The sequence below is a fragment of the Pseudophryne corroboree genome, chromosome 1, assembly GCF_028390025.1.
Source record: "Pseudophryne corroboree isolate aPseCor3 chromosome 1, aPseCor3.hap2, whole genome shotgun sequence".
In the NCBI taxonomy this organism is placed as follows: domain Eukaryota; kingdom Metazoa; phylum Chordata; class Amphibia; order Anura; family Myobatrachidae; genus Pseudophryne; species Pseudophryne corroboree.
The window spans coordinates 605067704-605073996 of NC_086444.1; positions in this window are offsets into that span (position 1 = coordinate 605067704).

The following is a 6293-nucleotide window of genomic DNA, read 5'->3' on the forward strand; positions in this document are numbered from 1 at the left end:
GGCATGGGGTTCCTCCTGTGCTGAGACATGTTTGTTTAAAGTATTGCCTGTCTGTTCTTCCTCCCCCAGGTCGTCTCATGTTCCACCTCCTCCATATCAAGATTTCACGGATGTGTTCAGTAAAGCTTCTGCTGATATCCTTCCTCCTCATAGAGAATGGGACTGCCCGATTGATCTCGTTCCAGGGAAGGTTCCACCTCGAGGCCGAACTTATCCGTTGTCTCTGCCTGAGACGCATTCTATGGAGGAATATATTAAAGAGAACCTAGCAAAGGGGTTCATTCGACCTTCTTCTTCTCCAGCCGGCGCAGGCTTCTTTTTTGTAAAAAAGAAAGATGGTGGTCTGCGGCCGTGCATCGACTACAGAGGTTTGAACGACATTACCATCAAGAACCGTTATCCTTTACCCCTGATTACTGAGCTCTTTGACAGAGTTAGCGGAGCTACCATCTTTACAAAGCTGGACTTGAGAGGTGCATACAATCTCATCCGGATCCGTGAGGGTGACGAGTGGAAGACCGCCTTTAACACCCGTGACGGACATTATGAGTACCTCGTCATGCCCTTCGGATTGAGCAATGCTCCAGCTGTCTTCCAGCATTTTGTCAATGAGATCTTCAGAGACATTCTATACCGTCATGTCGTGGTCTATCTAGACGATATCCTCATTTTTGCCAACGATTTAGAGGAACATCGTTTTTGGGTTAAAGAGGTTCTGTCCCGTCTCCGTGTCAATCATCTCTATTGCAAATTAGAGAAATGCGTCTTTGAAGTCAAGTCCATTCCGTTTCTAGGGTACATTGTGTCCGGTTCCGGACTAGAGATGGATCCTGAGAAACTACAAGCAATCCAAAATTGGCCGGTACCCTTAACCCTCAAAGGGGTCCAGAGGTTCTTAGGGTTCGCCAACTATTACCGAAAGTTTATACGAGACTTTTCCACCATTGTGGCGCCTATTACTGCTTTCACTAAGAAGGGTGCTAACCCGTCCAAGTGGTCTGAAGAAGCCATGCAAGCATTTCATCTTTTAAAACAAAGGTTCATCTCTGCGCCTGTTCTGAAACAGCCTGACATCGACTCTCCTTTCATCTTAGAGGTGGATGCCTCCTCCGTTGGAGTAGGAGCGGTGTTATCTCAGAGGGCTAAAGATGGCCATTTACACCCTTGCAGTTTCTTCTCCCGGAAGTTCTCCCCAGCTGAGCGCAACTATGCCATTGGCGACCAGGAGTTGCTAGCCATCAAGCTCGCTCTAGAAGAGTGGAGGTATCTGTTGGAGGGAGCTTCTCATTCAATCACCATACTTACAGACCACAAGAACCTTTTATATCTGAAAGGCGCACAATGTCTCAACCCTCGTCAGGCCAGATGGGCACTTTTCTTTTCCAGGTTCGACTTTAAACTCCAGTTCTGTCCGGGCTCTCAGAATCGCAAGGCCGATGCCCTTTCCCGCTCATGGGAGCAAGAAAATGAGTCAGAGTCTTCAGACAAGCATCCTATTATAAATCCGTTGGCATTCTCCACGGTAGGGATGGACTCTACGCCCCCATCAGGGAAAAGTTTTGTGAAACCGATGCTAAGGAAGAAGCTCATGCATTGGGCCCATGCTTCCCGTTTTGCCGGACATACAGGTATCCAAAAAACCCTGGAGTTTATCTCTAGGTCCTATTGGTGGCCAACTCTGAAAAAGGACGTCTTGGAGTTTATTGCATCTTGCCCAAAGTGTGCTCAACATAAGGTATCCCGCCAGTCGCCTGCGGGGCAACTGGTTCCACTATCTGTTCCCCGTCGACCTTGGACCCATTTGTCGATGGATTTTATTACAGATTTACCCATGTGCAACAAGTTCAATACCATCGGGGTGGTAGTTGACCGGTTCACCAAGATGGCACACTTCATTCCTCTCACCGGTCTCCCGTCAGCTTCCAAGTTGGCTCAAGTATTCATACAAGAGATCTTCCGACTCCACGGTCTTCCTGAAGAAATTATTTCAGATCGAGGAGTTCAATTCACAGCCAAATTCTGGCGAAGTTTATGTCAAGTCCTCCAAGTCAAGCTAAAGTTTTCCACGGCTTACCATCCTCAGACCAATGGTCAAACCGAGAGGGTGAATCAGGACTTGGAGGCCTTCCTCCGCATCTATGTGTCCTCCTCTCAAGATGACTGGGTTCAATTACTTCCCTGGGCCGAGTTCTGTCATAACAACCAGTATCATTCTTCATCTGCTTCAACACCATTCTTCACTAACTTTGGATTCCACCCTAAAGTCCCTGAGTTCCAACCGCTTCCAGCAACTTCTGTTCCCGCAGTGGATATCACCTTGCATCAGTTTGCCAATATCTGGAAGAGCGTACGATCAGCTCTGCTCAAGGCATCGTTCAGGTACAAGAAGTTTGCGGATAAGAAGCGTCGAGCAGTTCCTGCTCTCAAGGTGGGTGATCGGGTATGGTTATCCACGAAGAATTTGAGGTTAAGAGTTCCCAGTATGAAGTTTGCACCTCGCTATATCGGTCCTTTCAAGATTGAACAAGTCATCAATCCTGTTGCTTACAGACTCCAGTTGCCTCCCTTCTTAAAAATACCCAGGACATTCCATGTTTCCCTGTTGAAACCGCTGATCTTGAATCGGTTTCATTCCTCACTTCCTCCAACTCCGAAAGTCCAAACTCAACGAGGCGTTGAGTATGAAGTGGCCAAGATCCTGGACTCACGTCACCGTTACGGTCAATTACAATATCTTATTGACTGGAAGGGTTATGGTCCTGAGGAACGTTCATGGACCAATGCTTCTGATGTCCATGCTCCTGCCTTGGTCCGGAGATTCCATTCCAAGTTTCCTCAAAAGCCAAAGAAGTGTCCTGGGGCCACTCCTAAAGGGGGGGGTGCTGTCACGATCCGGGTATCTGGACGCCATTTCTTACCCATCAGATGCCTCCTAAGGCTGGCTCAGCGCTCCAGGACCGGATCCCATCTGTTATCCTGATGTGTACATTCCTGTAGCCTCTCCTGTCACTCTGGGACGCTGTCACAGTAAACGCCATATTACACCTGGCATGGCGTCTCCCGCGGCCTCCGCCGCCGTCCCTGAACTTCTGCATGCAGAGTGTCTGAGTGGCGATTACGTCAGCCGCGGCCTCCGCTGTGTCCGCGTGGTTGGATGTGCATCTGTCAGCCTGGCGCCTCCTGTCTCCGGTGGCCGGCGCCGCCATTACTGTTTTCATTACCACATGGATTACAAACCAAACTTCCCTCCAAGTGTCTGCATGGGCGCAGCCATCTTGGATTCTGTCAGCTGATCATTTCCACCAATCTGTTCTCAGTATTGATAATCTGCATAATTGCCTAGCCAATCCCTTCCTTGCTGCAGGTATAAATACACTGTGCCTGAGCAAGGAAGGCGTCAGTGCTTTGGTTGTCAAACCTAGTTCCTGTTTGTCTCTCTCCTGTGATTGTCTTCCAGGTTCCAGCTCCTGTCTCAAGACTTCCACCATAGAGACCCGCACCAGCATTCCACCTGCAGTGTAGCCTGACTCTCCAATCCATTGTGGATTCATCTGTTTCCAGCTACAACATTACCTGCTTCCAGCCCAGCTTCCAGCAGAGTACAGCTTCTCTTAAAGGGCCGGTGTCCTTTCTACACTTTACCACTCTCCACCGGTATTATTATTTCTCCGCTCTCAAGTTCTACATTTCAGCTCATATTTCATCGCTCCCAAGTTCATTTATTATTTAACTGGTTCCAGCCAGTATCCACTCCGTGCTAACAACAGTCTGGTTCCAGCCAGTATCCACAGCAGCCGTTTTATCTTCAGCAACCCAGCTTTTCCTGGAACACCAGCTGGTACAATCCTGGGTTATCTCCATTGCTACAGTCGGGCCTGGTAAGGACTTTCCATCTAGAAGATTATAAGAACTGTCTCACACTACCAGTGCCCTGTGGCTCCTGCCATCCTGTAGTACCCAGGAACTGTATTTATTCTTTGCTGACTTTTACGTTTTCTTTTACTGCTGCTGTGTTGCGGAGTTGTCATAATAAACATCATTGACTTTTATCTAAGTTGTCGTGGTCACGCCTTCGGGCAGTTATTATTCATGTTACTTACATGTCCAGGGGTCTGATACAACCTCCCAGGTTCCGGTACATCTCAGCCCCTACAACTGAGGCTGCCTCCCGTCAGCTCAGGCCCTCAGTTGTGACAATATTTAGCTAAGGCTTCTATTTAAATTAGAGTGAAGGAAAATTCCTTTAAAATGTATTATAGGTGGTATTGCAAACTCGTCTAATTTGTGTTGGAGATCATTTGGTCAACAGGGCTCCCTGCTGCACATCTGGTGGATCTGCCCTAGGTTGGCCCCATACTGGGCCAAATTCATGCTATCATCAAGTTGGTCACTAGTCTCCAAATGAGAGACTCTCCCTGTTTTTTCCCTCCTTCCCAGCCAGACCCATTCCAAACACACCTAGACATTGTCAAAAACTTATCATCATATTCTTAAAGCAGCTAAATGTTAGCTATTACTCTTCTGGAAATCTGCGGATCTGAATAGACTTTTTTGGCAGCCAGAGGTATTACACAGTTGACTATGCTTCTAGCAGCCCCCAGCAAAACACACAGCAATCAGTTGTTAAGCACAGGGGGATGGTTAGCCATAACATCCCCCTCCCCCCCCCGAGGATTAGCTGTAGCCACTGCCCCCGGAAGGTTAAGGTAGGGGACAGAGGAGGGTAAAAATACTTATCCCCTCCGATGTTGGGATCTTCAGTGTTGGTATGCCACTGTCGGTCATGTGACTGCCGGCACTCTGACTGATGCTATTTAGTATGTATTCCGGCCACAGTGATAGTGTGCATGCCTGTGGCTGCAGTGCTTTATGTAGCCGCGACTCCATCCCCAGTTTCTGCTTCCCTGGTTACGCACACAATGATGATCACCCAGGCATGGCTACAGTAATCACACACATGTGGCTGCAGGAGCTCACAGTGCTCACTGCAGCCGCTCTTCCTCTTCCCCTGCGAAGATCTTGCCTGGGTCACCCAGTGATCTCAGGACACACCCTGCTTCCAGCCCTGCTTCTGTGAAGTGCCCTGCTACAGACCTGGAAGAGAGACCACGGAGATAAATAACAAAAAGAAATACAAGTATTATGGGATTTATTTTTATTTTTTTAAGGAGGCATCTTTCACCACAAAAAGTACCCTTCACTCAGGATCAGTTACCAGTAAATAAACTGGTTGCCTTGATTATAAACATTTTGTGGGTGATGTGAGGTCCCCAACATTAAGCCTCTACCAGTATGTATCCCCTCTTATTTCCTTGCTAGAAGGGGAGTGCCTAATTATTTGAATTCATGAGTGCATTCATTGCACTTCTTACCATGTGTTGCAGTGTGCCTTCTACTGCTCCACTGTGGGAAATTATTTTATTATCTCCTTAAAAAGATTTTATTTATAATAAATGACTCTAATAGTTGTATGAACTCTGGAAGATAATATAATGCCATGGACCACTTTGGTGACTTCAAATACCCACAACCTGCTACCCACCTACCCCCCAGCAATCTGTTTATCAAGCCTTGTGTGTGCCCAAGATGGCTACTTCACGTGTCTTGTCTCAAAAGTATTGTGTAAATTGAACATCCAACATGCTGCTTGACCTTTATTTTATGGTATAATATATGTGGGTATATCTCACCTACCCATTGAATCCTATGTAGTGTTCCTAAAATGGCTGCCTCACCTGGTACCTGGTGAATAGGATGATGGAACTGTTGATTCTTTGGGTATCTTGTATCTGGGTATCATATATGTGTAATGGCCCCCATACATCACAGATGTATTGAGGCAATATTCCAATCCCCGAAGGCTGGATCAAAGAACCAGGAATATTTAACATGTTAAAAAATCCTGATTCCCATATCCTGACCAAAAACGGTTGTGATCTGCAAATCGCATACCCTCCAGCTGTACCTTTTTGGTAGGAACAGTACCTTTTTTTTATGGTCTGTACCGATTTTTGGCTCTCCAAACTTCCATTGAAAGTATAGGAAAAGGAGCATGGCCACGTCACTTTACCCGTGGGTCAAGTCCCCTTCTCGAATTTGTACCGATTTTTAAGTGTAAATTGTTGGATGGTATGAAATTGTGCATTTTTAACATGTTTAATTTCTCTGACAAATTGCAGATCATTGCTGGTCATTGTACGACTGATTCAGTTGGCGGATCGGCTGTGCTGGCGGAACGGAGACTCTGGGAAACGGGCCACCCGATGTAAGGGGGCTGTGTCACCTTCCATTGT